Source organism: Leptodactylus fuscus, chromosome 8, assembly GCF_031893055.1.
Source record: "Leptodactylus fuscus isolate aLepFus1 chromosome 8, aLepFus1.hap2, whole genome shotgun sequence".
Classification (NCBI taxonomy): Eukaryota; Metazoa; Chordata; class Amphibia; order Anura; family Leptodactylidae; genus Leptodactylus; species Leptodactylus fuscus.
The window spans coordinates 27,036,100-27,056,897 of record NC_134272.1 but is presented as its reverse complement, the minus strand read 5'-3'; the positions used below and the strand labels follow the sequence as shown (position 1 = coordinate 27,056,897).

The window sequence follows — 20,798 nt, the reverse complement described above, 5'->3', positions numbered from 1 at the left end:
TGCTCAGTAAGGTCCATACAGTCCTCCGACGCGTGAGTGAACTCATCCAGGTGTCGGAGGCTGTACGGACCTTACTGAGCTTGTACAGTCGGCTCTAACAGGGTCTCGCTGTCAGAGGCGTCAGACATAACGAAGAAAGAAGACGACAGACAAGGGGAGGAGGCAGATGAAGAAGAAGGACGCCCCCATTGCTCCTGACACCTCTTTAGCATACCGGTAAGTACCGGTATTTCTAAGGAACGCCGCGACGGAGACCACATCTAAAGGTAAGAGACGAATAGCTTTTCTTAAGGCTATTCCGACGTGGTAATTAGAAAAAAAGTTGCTTTAATGGTAGAATCCCTTTAAAGTCAATGCAGATTTTGCTGTGTTTTTTTAAGCCAAAGGCTGCTTTCACACGAGTTATGCTCTGCTCATTCAGACACGTAAACACGTGTCAAAGTAACCGCTGTAGAACAGAATCCCATAGACTTCAATGTGTGCCGGTCTTACACTCAATGCTCCCAATGTGCACCAAAATTATTTATATTGCAAACAACAATATTTTTTGTGTTTTGTTGTTTGCTTTCTGTGTCTGAAAACTTTGAGAAATGTTGATTATGACAGTTATTCTGGAAAAATAAGTATTGTAACATTTCAACTTCCCTCTTTTAACTACTTTGACGCCACATAGATTTACTGTTTATGTTTACTTATCCTTTGGTTCAGTAATTGCAAGGAATGTTGGCTAAGAATATAACTTTAGAAACTTTTATGAAAGAAAATGGCATAAAATCAATGAGAAATTGCCTCTAGCCTGAATTCTACTTATTGCTTTCTCCTTTTCTATTGTCACGATTCATGTCTGTACCGATTGTGACTCCTGAACAGAACTCTCAAGCTTTATTTACTGTGACTGTGACGCTTCTCAGCCATGAAAAACTTTGGATCTAGCATGTGATCTGTTTTTCTTTCAATGACCCATTTGCAACAGAAAATGAAGCAGGTTCATGAAAATGGACGCATGGGATTGATTTGTAAAAAAAAAAAAAGGCCATGTCTTATTGTGTTCAAAGATGGACACCACATCCAAGAAATTCGGTCATGTGAAAATAGCCTAACTCTGCCTTTGTTTCTTGCTTCTGGATTGTTGCAACTGATTTATTTTCTTTTTCGACCTATAGTTCTGTTCTGACATTGTTGCTGTGTCCTGCTGACAAGTAGTGGATTCTCTGAGTACCGTAACCTGGGGATCTATCCAGCTAAAGTATAAGAGCTGTGTCACTGTTTTCTTGCAATTCCATGGAGAGTGTTTGGTGAACACTAGAGATGAGCAAAGACCGTTCAATAGAATAAGTATTCGATCGAATATCAGGCCATTCGAGGTATTCAATTACAATCGAATACTACAAGGCAAATACACTAAAAATTTGTATCCCCTCCCCCCCTTCCCTGGCGCTTTTTTTGCACCAATAACAGTGCAGGGGAGGTGGGACAGGAACTACGACAACGGAGGCATCAAAAAAAAAAATCGGAAAAAGTAATTGGCTGGCTAAATCAGGTGACCTCCACTTTATACGAATGGTGGATTTAACATTCGGTTAATTTGAGACTGTGAAGTATGTGACTGTGAGACAGGGATAGATGTACTGGCAGAGTTAGCTAGGGATTACCTTTATTTAGGTGGAAATGTCACTCACACCGCTCTTTGGGGCTCTATCTGGTTGGGATCCCTGTCAGCTTGCGATATGCGGGAGCTGACTTGACCATCGTTGATTGGCCAAATGCCATACAGAGTACAGCATTCGGCCAATCAACGCATGTTAGATGCCCCCAGACATGCTTCCCCTGCTGTCCCGGTTGCATTCCAGGGTGTTGGCATCATTTCCTGGGGTGTCATAGTGGACTTGGTGACTCTCCTGAGTCGAAAAGTGGGATCCCCTGAAACGAACATTTTTTCCCCCATAGACTATAATGGAGTTCGATATTCGTTCGAATAGTCGAATATTGAGGGGCTATTCGAAACGAATATCGAATCTCGAATATTTGACTGTTCGCTCATCTCTAGTGAACACTTTTGTAATATACTTTATTAACCTATCTAACTTTCTTTTAATACAATATAGGCTCTAAAGTTCTCCCTAGTAGCCCTCTGACTGAGCAGGAAAAATCTGTACACGTTTGTATTATCAGTGGGTACAGTTGTAGCAATTGCCAGAGCACTTTAAATAGCTGTATCTCTAGCGTTATACCACCCAAATTGCTTCTGGTGTCATATGAAAGCTAAGATTCTCGGCTTTCATATGTTACCAAGATTACAGCTCTAGCCGTAACAAAAACTAATATATTAAAAAATGCAGTCAGACATGGGATTTTTCTATGCTGCATATACAGCTCAAATTCCTGACTGTGTCTTTAACTAGCTCAGACTATTTTCTAGGTAGAACTGATAATGTTACATTTCATGTAACACCAGAAGCAATTTTCGGTGTGGTATAAAACCAGACATACAGCTACTTGGGACTCAACCCCTTTTGGCAACTGCTACAATATATGGCTCGGTTCACAACTGCGCTCGGTCTCCGTATGGGGATTCTGTTCCCCTCTCTGCAAACAGCGCTTTTCTCTCCGCATTTTTCTCCCTTTTTGAGTGGAAACCACGTGGACCCTATTATAGTTTATGGGGTCTACAGGTTTCCTAAGGTAACTGCTTTTTCATGTGGCTTTGGTTTATCATTACCCAAGTGAACCCCCTGAAAGGAAACTCAAGCGCAGATGTGAACCTAGCCTAAACTGGCAATACGTATTAGTACAGGAGCAGGAGATAGGCTGCCCCTGGCTATGTCTAGAGTTTATTCACACAAAAGGGTTTCATTGCTATGTACTAATATACACTCACCGGCCACTTTATTAGGTACACCATGCTAGTAACGGGTTGGACCCCCTTTTGCCTTCAGAACTGCCTCAATTCTTCGTGGCATAGATTCAACAAGGTGCTGGAAGCATTCCTCAGAGATTTTGGTCCATATTGACATGATGGCATCACACAGTTGCCGCAGATTTGTCGGCTGCACATCCATGATGCGAATCTCCCGTTCCACCACATCCCAAAGATGCTCTATTGGATTGAGATCTGGTGACTGTGGAGGCCATTGGAGTACAGTGAACTCATTGTCATGTTCAAGAAACCAGTCTGAGATGATTCCAGCTTTATGACATGGCGCATTATCCTGCTGAAAGTAGCCATCAGATGTTGGGTACATTGTGGTCATAAAGGGATGGACATGGTCAGCAACAATACTCAGGTAGCCTTTGGCATTGCAACGATGCTCAATTGGTACCAAGGGGCCCAAAGAGTGCCAAGAAAATATTCCCCACACCATGACACCACCACCAGCAGCCTGAACCGTTGATACAAGGCAGGATGGATCCATGCTTTCATGTTGTTGACGCCAAATTCTGACCCTACCATCCGAATGTCGCAGCAGAAATCGAGACTCATCAGACCAGGCAACGTTTTTCCAATCTTCAATTGTCCAATTTGGATGAGCTTGTGCAAATTGTAGCCTCAGTTTCCTGTTCTTAGCTGAAAGGAGTGGCACCCGGTGTGGTCTTCTGCTGCTGTAGCCCATCTGCCTCAAAGTTCGACGTACTGTGCGTTCAGAGATGCTCTTCTGGCTACCTTGGTTGTAACGGGTGGCTATTTGAGTCACTGTTGCCTTTCTATCAGCTCGAACCAGTCTGGCCATTCTCCTCTGACCTCTGGCATCAACAACGCATTTCCGCCCACAGAACTGCCGCTCACTGGATGTTTTTTCTTTTTTGGACCATTCTCTGTAAACCCTAGAGATGGTTGTGCGTGAAAATCCCAGTAGATCAGCAGTTTCTGAAATACTCAGACCAGCCCTTCTGGCACCAACAACCATGCCACGTCCAAAGGCACTCAAATCACCTTTCTTCCCCATACTGATGCTCGGTTTGAACTGCAGGAGATTGTCTTGACCATGTCTACATGCCTAAATGCACTGAGTTGCCGCCATGTGATTGGCTGATTAGAAATTAAGTGTTAACGAGTAGAGATGAGCGAACACTAAAATGTTCGAGGTTCGAAATTCGATTCGAACAGCCGCTCAATGTTCGTGTGTTCGAACGTGTTTCGAACCCCATTATAGTCTATGGGGAACAGATACTCGTTAAGGGGGAAACCCAAATCCGTGTCTGGAGGGTCACCAAGTCCACTATGACACCCCAGGAAATGATGCCAACACCTCTGGAATGACACTGGGACAGCAGGGGAAGCATGTCTGGGGGCATCTAACACACCAAAGACCCTCTATTACCCCAACATCACAGCCTAACAACTACACACTTTACACATTCCAAAAAACCTCTATCAAAGTGGGAAAATACCTGGAAACCTTCTTTACTCCCCAAATGGATGGACACAAACCCCAATTTAAGCTCAACAAACAGTAACAACCACCCCTTTAAATCACGTTCCCCATGACAACCACGGATGGAATAGACAATGGGAAATCCAAAAGCCCTCACCCTTAACTGTCATATTGAGTGTGTGTGTGTGTGTGTGTGTGATGTGGTCAGACCTTCCAAAATTCACTTTTCTAGCCCTTAACATGAGCCCTTCCAAACAAAGTTACAGGACCTTAAGCTGAGCTACCAGCAGAGATTGAGGCCCTTGGCATGAGTAGAGCCTTGCACCAGCAGTGTTTTTGGCACTTAGGGTGAGTTGAGCCTTGTACCAGCGTGTGTCCCTTAACATCAGGCGGGCCCTAAGTTCTGCGCTTTGCACAAAAGTTCCACATTAACTAGGCTGAATGGTACAAAGATTAGTAGGCCCGAGAACCAGGAACAGGTCTTGCAATGGCTGTCGGATAACGCTTAAAGCACATTGTCCACCAGCCAGTCAGCCTCTACCTCCTCTTACCCAACAGTCTTGTCCTCCTTCCACCCAAAATTCCCAATCTTCCCAGAACAATAACCCCAACTGTCCCTGCTCCCCAGAACTGTTCTCCCTTCCTTTGACTGTACCGCAACCTGCCCCTCCATTTCGCGATTCCACGGACCTAACAGACGAGTATCTGTGTCCAGATGCTCAAACACTAGAGTCTCCTCCATTCCATCTCCGGTGGATTTGGTGGCGGATGACCAGCAACCCACCCTCATCGACGACAATGAGACGCAGTTGCTGTCAGGGCAGCCAGTTGACATGCGCATTGTGCAGGAGGAGGAGGCGAGACAGGAGTTGGAAGAGGAGGTGGTGGATGACGAGGACACCGACCCCACCTGGACAAGGCGGATGTCAAGCTGGGAAAGTAGTGTGGATGTTGAGGCAGGTGCAGCACCAAAAAGGGTAGCTAGAGGCAGAGACATGTCCAGAGGCAGAGGTCAGCTGCTTTGCCGAAGCCAGGCCAGACCCGGAATGTCCGAAGATGTTCCCTTTTGTACCCAGCCCAGAAAAACTCCCCCATCGAGGGCACGTTTCTTGAAGGTGTAGAGTTTTTTCAAGGAATGCGCCGAGGACAGATATAGTGTCGTCTACACAATTTGCCTCTCGAAATCAAGTAGGGGCCCTGAGAAGAGCAACCTGTCCACCACTTCAATGCACCGTCATTTGGAATCCAAGCAATGGAATCAGTGGCAGGCAGCAACGGCAGGACAAACGTCGCCCGCCGTTCATGCCACTGCCTCTGCTCACAGTGCTGGCGATGCACTCCAGAGGACGAGCCAGGACATCACTTCATCTGCATCCGCCACTTTGTTGACTTCTCCCTCATCCTCCCCTGTTTCTGTCTTATCTCCTTCTCCTGCACCATCAAAGGCACCATCAGGCGCTTCTTTACAACAACCCACCATCTCTCAGACATTGGAGCGCCAGCAGAAATACATCGCTAACCACCCACCCACACAAGCCTAGAACGCCAACATCGCTAAACTGCTGGCCCAGGAGAGGTTGGCGTTCCGGCTTGTTGAAACTCCCGCCTTCCCGGACCTGATGGCAACTGTGGCACCTCACTATGCCGTCCCTAGCCGTCACAACTTCTCCCGGTGTGGCGTCCCCGCATTGCACCAGCACGTGTCATTCAACATCAGGTGGGCCCTTAGTTCCGCGCTTTGCTGCAAGGTCCACTTGACCACCGACACTTGGACAAGCGCCTGTGGTCAGGGATGCTGCTTATCTTTAAGGACAGGCAGGGTGAATGTGGTGGAGTCTGGTCCCGGGGTGCAAACTGAGGTACCCTATCTCCTCTCCCAGGCCAAAATTCATGGCAGGAGTAGACTGAAACCCTACGACGCTGCAACCTCCACCCCAGCTACTAGCGGCAAACGCTAAAACACTGGTGTGGGGAGACGTCAGCAGGCGGTGCTGAAGCTCATCAGCTTGGGGGACAGACAGCACAGTGCCTACGAGGTCAGGGATGCCATCCTGGCTGAGATGGCATTTTTTTTTCCCTGCTACACCTGGGGCCTGGCATTTTTGCGCCTGTGATAATGGCTGGAACCTGGTAGCAGCTCTGGAGCTTGCCAGCCTCCAACACGTTCAATGTTTGGCCCACGTCTAACCTAGTGGTGCAAAGTTTTTTGAAAACATACCCAAATGTACCGAAGCTACTGTTGAAAATGCAGCGCTTGTGCACCCACTTTTGCAAGTGCACAGGAGTCGCTGCTAGCCTAAAAACACTCTAGCAAGGCCTACATCTGTCCAAACACAGGCTGTTGTCCGTCATTCACACACGCTGAAACCCTACAATACCATATCTTGAGCAGGGTGTGTGAGCTGCACAGACCTTTTATGGAGTTCCATCTACAAAACCCAAGGGTTCATCAAAGTCAGCTCCCAAAGTTTCTGCACCATGAGTTTCCAGGGGTGGCAGAGTTATGGCTAGGGGCAGAGGCATGGATAGGGATGATGTCTAGGGGCAAAAGCAGTGTGGATGTGGAGGCAAGCTAAGCAGGAAAAACTGGGGGTACAAGCTAAGGCATGGACTGGGGTGATGTCTAGGGGCAAAAGCAGTGTGGATGTGGAGGCAAGCTAAGCAGCAAAAACTGGGGGTACAAGCTAAGGCATGGACTGGGGTGATGTCTAGGGGCAAAAGCAGTGTGGATGTGGAGGCAAGCTATGCAGCAAAAACTGGGGGTACAAGCTAAGGCATGGACTGGGGTCATGTCTAGGGGCAAAAGCAGTGTGGATGTGGAGGCAAGCTAAGAAGGGAAAAAGGTGGCTAGAGGCAAAGGGATGTCCAGAGGCAGAAGACAGCTGCATGACAGAAGCTAGACCTGAGCCAGCAAGGCCCAAGATGCCCTCTTTTCTAGCTTCCTTAGAAAAATTCCCCCATCGAGGCCACGTTCCTCGCTGGGGGAGATCATTTCTAAATGTATAGGTCGAGGACAAACTGAGTGTGGTTTACACACTTTGCAATGCGACTCCCCATCTCCCAGGCCTTTCATTCCAGGCTAAAGTACAGCACAACCCACCCACATGCCCAAGGCTTCAACGGCCTCATCTCAAAAATTCTGGCCCAGGAGATGTTGGGGTCCCAGCTTGTGGACACTCTGCCCTTTTTGGGCCTGCTGGCTACTGCGCCACCTCACTGTGCCGTCCACACCAGCACTTTTCCCCAAACATGAGGCGGTCCCTAAGTTCAGCGCTTTGCCCAAAAGATCCACGTGACCAGCTACGAATGGACAAGTGCATGCGGACAGGGACGCTACCTTTCAATCTTGGCACAGTGGTTGAATGTACTTGAGGCATGGACCGGGTCGCAAAATGTGGTGGACTGACTTGTCTCCCCACACAACATTCCTGGGAGGAGGGCTGAAACACCACCCTCCTCCGCTGTTAAATTGACCCCAGCTACGAGCTGGAAACGCTGCAACACTGGTGTGGGGAGACGTCAGCGGGCCGTGCTGAAGCTCATCAGCTTGGGGGCCAGACAGCACACTGCCTACAAAGTGAGTCATGCCATCCTCGATGAGACGGCAATGTGGTTTTTGCCACTGCACCTGGGCCCAGGCATGTTGTCATGTGTGATAATGGCCGTAACCTGGGATCGGCTCTGTAGCTTGGCAGCCTGCAACATATTCCATGCCTGGGCCACGTTTTTAACTCATTGCTGCTAATCTTTTGAAAAAGGTACCCCAATGTTCCTGAGCTACTGGTGAAAGTGTGGCGCTTGTGCGGATAGTTTTTAAAGTCTATAGTTGCCGCTGCTAGCCTCTATGCACTCCTACAACGCCTGTACCTGCTGGAACAACGGCTGTTGTGCGACGTCTCCACACTGCTGGCACCAAACATATCATGTGTTGAGCAGAGTGTGTGAGCAGCACAGACCTTTGATGTAGTTCCAACTCCAAAACCCTCGGGTTCGTCAAAGTCAACTCCCTCAGTTGCTCAACCATGAGTGGCCATGGGTGGCAGACTTATGTGAAATCCCATCCCATCCATTGCACTGGACACGAAACATTAGCATGCGCTCAGCACAACTTCGGATATGGCAGCTGCGTTAAGCAGGGTGCAGGGTACAACACAGACCAGGCCCGAGCACCAGGAACAGGTGTTAGAAATACTGCAGCATCCGCCATTTCCTTCCAATTTTGGGGTTTTGGACCCGCCACCGACTTGTCTGGACCTAAGTGGGGATCATGAGACACAGTTGCCATCAGGGCAAGCTGTGGTCATGTGCGGTTTGCAGTAAGGGGCCAGTGCGCAATTGGAAGAGGAGTTGGTGGATGACGAGGCCACCGACCCCACATGGACAGGGGTGATGTCTAGGGGCTAAAGCAGTGTAGATGTAGAGGGAAGCTAAATCAACAAAAAACCTGGGTAGAAGCAAAGGCATAAACTGGGGTGATGTTTAGAGGCTAAAGCAGTGTAGATGTGGAGGGAAGCTAATTCAACAAAAAAAACAGGGTAGAAGCAAAGGCATAAACTGGGGTGATGTTTAGGGGCTAAAGCAGTGTAGATGTGGAGGGAAGCTAATTCAACAAAAAAAACAGGGTAGAAGCAAAGGCATAAACTGGGGTGATGTTTAGGGGTGAAAGCAGTGTCGATGTGGAGGGAAGCTAAGCAGCAAAAACAGTGGGTAGAAGCAAAGGCATGCAAAACTCTACCCTGTTGGAAGACTTATTCCTAGGTCTGGAACACGTTAATGGCCCCCCTGGACAAATTACTGCCACTCAGGGGCCTAGTGTCACCAGGAGGGACAAGTATAGGCGCATGTTGTGGGAATACCTGGCCGACACCAGCTCTGTCCTCTCCGATCCCTCTGTGCTCTACAGCCTAAACTTATTTTCTCATCTTTTTTTCTGAACTGCACATCTCTTGCCTGCTTCCTTTGGGATCTTAGAAATGGTGGTCCACTTCCACAGATGGTAACTTCAATAGACAGTGTAACGGGAGTAGCTGAGGGATCGCTGTCTTAACCACTTTTTGGCACAAAATTAACTTCCAAAGCCAAATATGGTGCAAGTATATGATGCAAGGACACCTACACACCTATCTCTGACACATTGGGGAGTTCACCCTCATGCGCCCTTTTGGCCTGCACCATCATGCGCCTCTTCCCAGCCACTCCACATTTCCCAAGCTTTTCATTGCAGGCAGAAGTACAACACAACCCACCCCCATGCCCAAGCCTTTAACAGCCTCATCGATAAACTGCTGGCCCTGGAGATGTTGGTGTTTGTTTATGCTTCTGGAGACCCAGGCCTTCCGTCAGCAGATGGCAGCTGGGGCACCTCCCTATGCTGGGCCTAGCCGTTACTACTTCTCTTGGTGTGCTGTCCCTGCCTTGCGCCTGCATGTGTCCCATAACATCAGTCGGGCCCAGAGCTCTGCGCTTTGCTGCAAGGTCCACTTGACCACCGACACATGGACAAGCGCCTGTGGTCAGGGATGCTGCAGTGCTTATCTTTAATGACAGGCAGGGTGAATGTGGAGTAGTCTGGTCCCCGGTGCAAACTGGGGTGGCCTATCTCCTCTCCCAGGCCAAAATTCATGGCAGGAGTAGACTGAAACCCTACGATGCTGCAACCTCCACCCCAGCTACTAGCGAAAAACACTGTAACACTGGCGTGGGGAGATGTCAGCAGGCCGTGCTGAAACTGATCAGCTTGGGGGACAGACAGCACAGTGCCTCCGAGGTCAGGGATGCCATCCTGGCTGAGATGGCATTTTTTTTTCCCTGCTACACCTGGGGCCTGGCATTTTTGCGCCTGTGATAATGGCTGGAACCTGGTAGCAGATCTGGAGCTTGCCAGACTCAAACACGATCCACGCATGGCCCACGTTTTCCAACTTGTTGGTGCCATGTTTCTTTGAAACCTACACCATTGTGCCTGATATACAGGTCAAAGGGGGCCATTTTCGTAAGTGAGAACTAGCCTCTGCTAGGCAGAAAACATTCAGAGCACACTCCTCTCATCTTCGCACCGTTGGCTGGCGGAGGAAGACGAGGGGGTTGGAGTGGCATCTGATGTCCCTGTCCCACACGAGGCTAGAGGGTGCACTTCAGTGCATCCCATTGCTTCACCACAAATGGTGTGAAGGGGAGTGGAAAATGGAGGAAATGGAGAGTGACCCTTACAGTTGGGGCCAGCAAAGGCATGCCAAGTAACACACTGGCACACATGGCTGACTTCATCTTGGGTTGCTTTTCAACACATATTTCACATCATGAAGAACAAATAATACTGGATTTTTACAAGCCTCGAACCCCGGTCTAGGTCTAATGTCTGTTCCTTTCTTATATTAGGGGAGAGGGAAAAAAAAATTACTTCAGTGATACGTTTAGCGTACATAGACTGACTATTAATGTGTATCCCACTTAGTGTTGTTAGGGTTACACACCGTCACAACCTGGCTAAAGCTTCTATAGCTGTTAATAAAGTCAACATAACTTTACGGTATCCAAAAAGACAGCTGGTACCGACAGAGAGCAAGACAAATGTCAACCAAAGCTGTGAGCTCTGAACACCCACAGTGACTTTGGCGTCATCATCATTATAAGGGAGCGGGTGGTAATAAATAACTTGGCAGTGCCTAAAACCCAAAAAGCTTATACAACTATATTTACATTAAGATACACAAATGACACTTTTCAGTAGCATGTCATGAGACAAGCTGATAAGATCTTCCTTTGTGCAGTGCTATTTGAAAGTTAAACGCTGCCTTTATTTTAATTCTGGAGAAGGTGCAGACATTAGATTTAGAACATGTTGTCTTCATTGTCCAAATCCTCTATATAGGTAACGTGTTTTTCGGGCCGAGCTGTCTGGGAACGAGCTGGTGCAGCACTGACAACCTGGGTGAATATGGCAAGAGCCTGAGATGTAGGGTGAATGAATCCCCAAATTATTTGGGGAATTTCCACTCAGAAACTGGCACTATATACCAGTAGCAAAAATTGTGGGTGCACGTAACCCCAATATATTCTTTGAATTCCCAGTGAGACAATGGCACTATATACCAGTAGCAAAAATTGTGGGTGCACATAACCCCCATATATTCTTTGAATTCCCAGTCAGACAATGGCACTATATACCAGTACCAAAAATTGTGGGTGCACATAACCCCAATATATTCTTTGAATTCCCAGTCAGACAATGGCACTATATAGCAGTAGCAAAAATTGTGGGTGCACGTAACCCCCATATATTCTTTGAATTCCCAGTCAGACAATGGCACTATATAGCAGTAGCAAAAATTGTGGGTGCACGTAACCCCCATATATTCTTTGAATTCCCAGTCAGACAATGGCACTATATAGCAGTAGCAAAAATTGTGGGTGCACATAACCCCAATATATTCTTTGAATTACCAGTCAGAAACTGGCACTATATAGCAGTAGCAAAAATTGTGGGTGCACATAACCCCAATATATTCTTTGAATTCCCAGTGAGACAATGGCACTATATACCAGTAGCAAAAATTGTGGGTGCACATACCCCAATATATTCTTTGAATTCCCAGTGAGACAATGGCACTATATAGCAGTAGCAAAAATTGTGGGTGCACTTAACCCCCATATATTCTTTGAATTCCCAGTCAGACAATGGCACTATATAGCAGTAGCAAAAATTGTGGGTGCACATAACCCCAATATATTCTTTGAATTACCAGTCAGAAACTGGCACTATATAGCAGTAGCAAAAATTGTGGGTGCACATAACCCCAATATATTCTTTGAATTCCCAGTGAGACAATGGCACTATATAGCAGTAGCAAAAATTGTGGGTGCACGTAACCCCCATATATTCTTTGAATTCCCAGTGAGACAATGGCACTATATACCAGTAGCAAAAATTGTGGGTGCACGTAACCCCAATATATTCTTTGAATTACCAGTCAGAAACTGGCACTATATAGCAGTAGCAAAAATTGTGGGTGCACATAACCCCCATATATTCTTTGAATTCCCAGTCAGACAATGGCACTATATAGCAGTAGCAAAAATTGTGGGTGCACGTAACCCCAATATATTCTTTGAATTACCAGTCAGAAACTGGCACTATATAGCAGTAGCAAAAATTGTGGGTGCACATAACCCCCATATATTCTTTGAATTCCCAGTCAGACAATGGCACTATATACCAGTAGAAAAAATTGTGGGTGCACGTAACCCCAATATATTCTTTGAATTACCAGTCAGAAACTGGCACTATATAGCAGTAGCAAAAATTGTGGGTGCACATAACCCCCATATATTCTTTGAATTCCCAGTCAGACAATGGCACTATATACCAGTAGCAAAAATTGTGGGTGCACGTAACCCCAATATATTCTTTGAATTACCAGTCAGAAACTGGCACTATATAGCAGTAGCAAAAATTGTGGGTGCACATAACCCCAATATATTCTTTGAATTCCCAGTGAGACAATGGCACTATATACCAGTAGCAAAAATTGTGGGTGCACGTAACCCCAATATATTCTTTGAATTACCAGTCAGAAACTGGCACTATATAGCAGTAGCAAAAATTGTGGGTGCACGTAACCCCCATATATTCTTTGAATTCCCAGTCAGACAATGGCACTATATACCAGTAGCAAAAATTGTGGGTGCACATAACCCCAATATATTCTTTGAATTCCCAGTCAGACAATGGCACTATATACCAGTAGCAAAAATTGTGGGTGCACGTAACCCCAATATATTCTTTGAATTACCAGTCAGAAACTGGCACTATATAGCAGTAGCAAAAATTGTGGGTGCACATAACCCCCATATATTCTTTGAATTCCCAGTCAGACAATGGCACTATATACCAGTAGCAAAAATTGTGGGTGCACATAACCCCCATATATTCTTTGAATTACCAGTCAGAAACTGGCACTATATAGCAGTAGCAAAAATTGTGGGTGCACGTAACCCCCATATATTCTTTGAATTCCCAGTCAGACAATGGCACTATATACCAGTAGCAAAAATTGTGGGTGCACGTAACCCCAATATATTCTTTGAATTACCAGTCAGAAACTGGCACTATATAGCAGTAGCAAAAATTGTGGGTGCACGTAACCCCCATATATTCTTTGAATTCCCAGTCAGACAATGGCACTATATACCAGTAGCAAAAATTGTGGGTGCACATAACCCCAATATATTCTTTGAATTCCCAGTCAGACAATGGCACTATATACCAGTAGCAAAAATTGTGGGTGCACGTAACCCCAATATATTCTTTGAATTACCAGTCAGAAACTGGCACTATATAGCAGTAGCAAAAATTGTGGGTGCACATAACCCCCATATATTCTTTGAATTCCCAGTCAGACAATGGCACTATATACCAGTAGCAAAAATTGTGGGTGCACATAACCCCCATATATTCTTTGAATTCCCAGTCAGACAATGGCACTATATACCAGTAGCAAAAATTGTGGGTGCACGTAACCCCAATATATTCTTTGAATTCCCAGTGAGATAATGGCACTATATACCAGTAGCAAAAATTGTGGGTGCACGTAATCCCCATATATTCTTTGAATTCCCAGTGAGACAATGGCACTATATACCAGTAGCAAAAATTGTGGGTGCACGTAACCCCAATATATTCTTTGAATTACCAGTCAGAAACTGGCACTATATAGCAGTAGCAAAAATTGTGGGTGCACATAACCCCCATATATTCTTTGAATTCCCAGTCAGACAATGGCACTATATACCAGTAGCAAAAATTGTGGGTGCACGTAACCCCAATATATTCTTTGAATTCCCAGTGATACAATGGCACTATATACCAGTAGCAAAAATTGTGGGTGCACATAACCCCCATATATTCTTTGAATTCCCAGTCAGAAACTGGCACTATATACCAGTATCAAAAATTGTGGGTGCACGTAACCCCAATATATTCTTTGAATTCCCAGTGAGACAATGGCACTATATAGCAGTAGCAAAAATTGTGGGTGCACGTAACCCCCATATATTCTTTGAATTCCCAGTCAGACAATGGCACTATATAGCAGTAGCAAAAATTGTGGGTGCACGTAACCCCAATATATTCTTTGAATTACCAGTCAGAAACTGGCACTATATAGCAGTAGCAAAAATTGTGGGTGCACATAACCCCAATATATTCTTTGAATTCCCAGTGAGACAATGGCACTATATACCAGTAGCAAAAATTGTGGGTGCACGTAACCCCAATATATTCTTTGAATTACCAGTCAGAAACTGGCACTATATAGCAGTAGCAAAATTGTGGGTGCACGTAACCCCCATATATTCTTTGAATTCCCAGTCAGACAATGGCACTATATACCAGTAGCAAAAATTGTGGGTGCACATAACCCCCATATATTCTTTGAATTCCCAGTCAGACAATGGCACTATATACCAGTAGCAAAAATTGTGGGTGCACGTAACCCCAATATATTCTTTGAATTACCAGTCAGAAACTGGCACTATATAGCAGTAGCAAAAATTGTGGGTGCACGTAACCCCAATATATTCTTTGAATTCCCAGTCAGACAATGGCACTATATACCAGTAGCAAAAATTGTGGGTGCACGTAACCCCAATATATTCTTTGAATTCCCAGTGAGACAATGGCACTATATACCAGTAGCAAAAATTGTGGGTGTATATAGCCCCAATTCTATTGCTAGGGGACTTGCAGGGTATTTCTGAGGTGAAGGTGGGGGGGCACACCGTTGGAACGGGGATTTGGGGTGTATATATGGGGTATACGGGAATACACTGTCAGTGTGTTCCATTCAGGATCCTGGGAAAGCTGGGTTGCGGCGATTGAGCCCGTCAGTGCCACGTTACACTGACAAGCTTCTCCCTGGAATTGAAGTGATATGTAACCCCAATATATTCTTTGAATTCCCAGTGAGACAATGGCACTATATGGCAGTAGCAAAAATAGTGGGTGTATATAGCCCCAATTCTATTGCTAGGGGACTTGCAGGGTATTTCTGAGGTGAAGGTGGGGGGGCACACCTTTGGAACGGGGATTTGGGGTGTATATATGGGGTATACGGGAATACACTGTTAGTGTATTCCATTCAGGATGCTGGGAAAGCTGGGTTGCGGCGATTGAGCCCGTCAGTGCCACGTTACACTGACAAGCTTCTCCCTGGAATTTAGCTCTTATAAGAGCTGTTGGTTGTCTTCTCCTTCCTATCCTAGCCTGTCCCTGCCTACCCAGAATCTAACCCCTAGCTAACTGGACGGAAACCTCCGTCCCCGGTGAATTGCAAGCTCAGAATGACGCGAAGCTGGGCGTCACTGTTCTTTTAAATTAGGGGTCACATGTTTTCGGCAGCCAATGGGTTTTGCCTACTTTTTTCAACGTCACCGGTGTCGTAGTTCCTGTCCCACCTACCCTGCGCTGTTATTGGAGCAAAAAAGGCGCCAGGGAAGGTGGGAGGGGAATCGAGTAATTGCGCACTTTACCACACGGTGTTCGATTCGATTCGAACATGCCGAACAGCCTAATATCCGATCGAACATGAGTTCGATAGAACACTGTTCGCTCATCTCTATTAACGAGCAGTTGGACAGGTGTACCTAATAATGTGGCCGGTGAGTGTAGATCTTCATTCTGCCGCCTGGATGTGCATCTGATTTATAAAGAGGCCAAGGTGTCTATGTACATCAACTGTGGCCTGTTTTCTCATTGAAGTGTATACTGCTGCTCCTTATTATAATCCTTTAAATCTTATACCACATGAAAGAATTTCTGCTCTGCATATTGCAATATTCTTGTTTCCGTCAATACGATAAAATCAGCCATTTTTACCAACATAAAAACATGTCAGGTTTTTAATGTATTTTTGTGAATATTGTTTTTCTGATCTATTGACTTAGCCTGGATCAATCTTTTATTATTTCACTTTAACCACTTCACCTACAGACCTGTTAACCGTATATCTCTCTATATTATAAAAATGAATTGTTGTCTGTCTGTCTGTACCGTTTCGGAGATACAGCTTTCCCAACACCCTGACCCCCCATTAGCCAAAACAAACCCGCAAGTCTTTCACTCATATTCCAACTGCAATACACACGGTCACTCTACATGTACAATCCAACACTGATAAACTGAGGTACACACATCAGAGGATTAGATACACAGATCAGCACACAGTATCAGATGTCAGAGGATTAGATACACGCATGTGCACACAGTCCCACACGCCAGAGGATTAAATATGCACGGCTGCACACAGTTCCACAAGCCGAAGGATTAGATACGCACGTCTTCACACAGTATCACACGCCAGAGGATTAGATACGCACATCTGCACACATTTCTACATGCTGCAGGATTAGATACACACCACTGCACACAATACCACACGCTGGAGGATTGGATACATGCTAATGCACACAGTTACACATGCCGCAGGATTAGATACACGCGTCTGCACAAAGTTCCACATGCTGGAGGATTAGATACACAGGTCAGCACATAGTATCACACGCCAGAGGATAAGATACATGCGTCTGCACACAGTTCCACATGCTAAAGGACTAGATACGCGCATCTGCACACAGTTCCACATGCCAGAGGATTAGATACGCACGTCTGCACATAGTACCATACGCTGGAGGATTAGATACACAGGTCAGCACACAGTATCACACGCCAGAGGATTAGATACGCACGTCTGCACACAATTCCACATGTCGCAGGATTAGATACATACCACTACACACAATATCACACGCCGGAGGATTGGCTACATGCCAATGTACACAGTTCCACATGCCACAGGATTAGATACGTGCGTCTGCACAAACTACCACACACTGGAGGATTAGATACCCAGGTCAACACACAGTATCATATGCCGTAGGATTAGATACACACGTCTGCACACAGTTCCACATGCCAAAGGTTTAGATACGCGCGTCTGCACACAGTTCCACATGCCAGAGGATTAGATACGCTCGTCTGCACAAAGTACCACACGCCAGAAGATTAGATACACAGGTCAGAACACTGTATCACACGCCAGAGGATTAGATACGCGCGTCTTCACACAGTACCACACGCCGGAGGATTAGATACACACATCTGCACACAGTACCAAATGCCGTAGGATTAGATACGCACGTCTTGGAACATTCTTATGGGTCCACTACACAAACAAAAAATTAAATATACCCGTGCGAAGCCAGGTCCTCCTGCTAGTTCAATATATATCAAATTAGTCAGAACCTAACATGAGAAAAACATAGACACTATTTTCTCAAGCGTTTTAGCATGGGCAGTATGACTCATGTAGAGCCGGATTTCACCTTATGTGTTCTCAGCAGCATTGCATCTACAAGTCTGCTTATAGCAAAGACGTCCATATACTAAAGACAACATGAATGTGTTAGTTCATGCACATGCTCCACTTTTTCATTTTCATCCCATATCATGCTTCACTGTTCTATTTTGCTGCTCAAAGAAAAAAAAAGGTCTGTGCTAATGGGTTAATAAGTGCACCCAAATACCTTTAGCAGTGTTTTGAGTGATTTTTGGGGGTTCTCTGGGAGCTCCTGCCATCTTCTGTATATGTTTATATGGTGTAGCTTCTTGAATGTTTATCCTACAACTACCATAATACATTGCACTTCACTCACAGCTGACTCACACTGCCCCCCTCTCACTCACTCTCCCTCCCCTCCCCCTCTCACTCCCTCACACCCCCAACCTGTCTCCCTAGCTAGCCCGCCCACTTCTAGCCCTTCCTAACTAACTTAGTGATGGATTTCCATTGTGGTCTTTCCCACAGCTCTTTTTGACTGTGGACTGCTAAGCCTTAGTCTTAAGGGTAAGTTCACACGGGGTTTTTTTGGACTGGATTTTGACGCGGCAGCTGCCTCAGAATCCAGTCCATAAAACGGCAAGCTGTGACTGGATGCCGGTGCAGTGCACTGGCATCCAGTTGCGTCATTCCGCTCCGAATTAGGCCCAAATGAATTGGCCTAGTCAAGAGGGAGTGTTTGCGCTGCAGACGCTGCAGCGGATTCCGTGCAAGAAAGGGCAGGTCGATTCTTTTTTCTGCGAGTGGAAAAAAAACGCTAGCGGAAAAAGAAGTGAATGGCTCCCATTGAAGTTAATGGGAGGCATTTTTTGGAGCCGGATTCAGAGGTGGATTCCGCATCAAAATCCGGTCCAAAAAACCCCATATGAATTTACCCTAAACCTGCCACACACACAATATAATGATTGCCCACACATACACACAATCCCACCAGCAATATGGCAAACTAAATTGGTCGACCAGAGAGTTTTAAAAAACTGACTCCCTGATCCTTGGGCAAAGTGGCAAATGGTATTGTTGAACAAAGAAAAAATTTTCTATCTTGGCCCATCACATTTTCGTTATACTAAGGTTTGGCAACATTTATTGAGCTAAAATTTCAAATATTGGTTGGTCAATACTACAAATTTTATCCCATGTGTTTGTTTTTTCTTTTTCTGTTCTTTTTATGTCCTTAAGTTATAAATGTGTACATGAAAATGGACCATTATGTCTGTTAGGGACATAAATAATAATAATTATAAAAAACACCAAAAATTGTCATAAAAGTCACACCAAAAAACACCACCGAAGTTACACAGACACTGGTGGTTTTGGAGCATTTTTGTCACAGTTTATAACCATGGCGGTGCGAAGGATTATAAAAACTGCCACAACCGGAACATTTAAATTATGAAAAAAAACACTAAAATTAAAAATGAGAAAAATATCCAACTAAATAAAATTCAATATGGATTCAGATTTTAATTTCTATTAATTATTAGTAAACCGACTATAACATTACCATTACAGTTTCCACAAAAATAATCTTAGGCCGGGGCCCCACGGGCTGGAAACACCACAGGAAAAAATTGCGGCGTTTTACAGTACTTGCAAAGTGAATGGGATTCATGCGAATCCCATGCCCACTTTGCGGAAAAAAGCACAGCGTGGACACACTGCAAATTCTAAAACCGTTGCGGTTTTGAAAATCGCAGCATGTCAATTATATCTACAGAAACACCAGCGGCTTTCCCATAGATATAATTGTAACAGAAAGTCCGCAGAGGAAAACTCCGTGAACATTCTGTTCAAAGCTCTGCGGGAAAAAACGTGATGCATTCACGCCGCGCATCGTTCTCGCAGCACTTTAGGGCTTTTTATGTTGCAGATTTTGTTGTGATTTTTTAAGCCACATCAAGAGTGGATTGAGGAAAAGGTAGAAGCATAAGTATTTCCTATATATTTCCCATTCCTGCTGTTGCCATTCTTGGCTTTGGCTCAAAAAACGCAATAAAATCTGCAACAAAAAAAGCTGCGTTTCCACAACGTGGGGCCTCAGCCTTAAGCTATCCACTGTTGTGATCTTTAGCAACAACATAACTTTTATAAAGGAATACAATGATAGGATGAAAAGACTGAAGTCTACTATACATATATATATATATATATATATATATATATATATATATATATATATAACAGATAGAACAGATAGAACAGAGAATCAGATCATAAAATAAAGGGAACATTTATATCAAAGAGTATAATGTTAGCAAACAGTATATAAAAGTAAAGAGTCTGGGCATGGCTACTTTATTGCTATATACAGAGAGAGAAGAGTTGACTACAACTTTTGCAATAGGTTAAATTGCTCCAGTGTGATATCTTATGATATTAAAATTATTTGAAAATCTTTTCATAGTTTTTTGGTGTACAGCGGTTTAAGCAATTGCAGAAATTCAGGTTACCTCTACTACATCTGGACCTAGTCCTAGATAACCCAAAATCTATGCAAAACAGTGAAAACGTTTTTGTTTTTTTCCAGTCTATGCAATGCTGTCAGTCAGACCAATACATGTATACAATGTCCTTACCTTTCCATCTGATGTCTATCCTTAAAGATACATTGAGCTCATTTTATAACAGTAACTTGTAGAACTGTAAATCTAAATTCCATACAGCGTGTTTAGGTTTGTGACCGAAATGTGTGTGGTACGTGAAGCCTTCCTCTTTCTGATTTCCTCTGGTACTTGAGGTTGGTGCGAGAGTGATGCAATAACCTCTGCATATCAGAGAGCGCCTTACAACCTACGCACTGCGCGACGCCAAATGTAATGCAAAGAAAATTTACTACTCTTAGATGAAAAAAAATACAAGCAAAGTGATATCCTCCTCTTTCTTGATTCTGTTTAGCTCCAGATATCTATAGTTGTACCACATGCTAAGGACCTCCAAGGCTGGAAAGCTCTCACAGGTGCAGAATGGGCAATTCTTCAGGGGAAACCTGCGGTAAAGTTGCAGACTGATTCTGGCACTCCCATTTATATCT

The 20,798-nt window shown here is 45.0% G+C and overlaps 1 protein-coding gene across 1 annotated transcript in view; it reads right to left on the bottom strand.

Annotated features, from left to right (window-relative positions):
- ITGB2 (integrin subunit beta 2) overlaps nt 1–20,412 on the bottom strand; it is a 75,222-nt gene extending 54,810 nt beyond the window's left edge. Inside the window, exon 1 of the mRNA XM_075284945.1 lies at nt 20,344–20,412. The gene's annotated coding sequence lies outside the window, so the exon portion shown is untranslated. The remainder of the gene's footprint in view (nt 1–20,343) is intronic.
- Between the last annotated feature and the right edge of the window lie 386 nt (nt 20,413–20,798).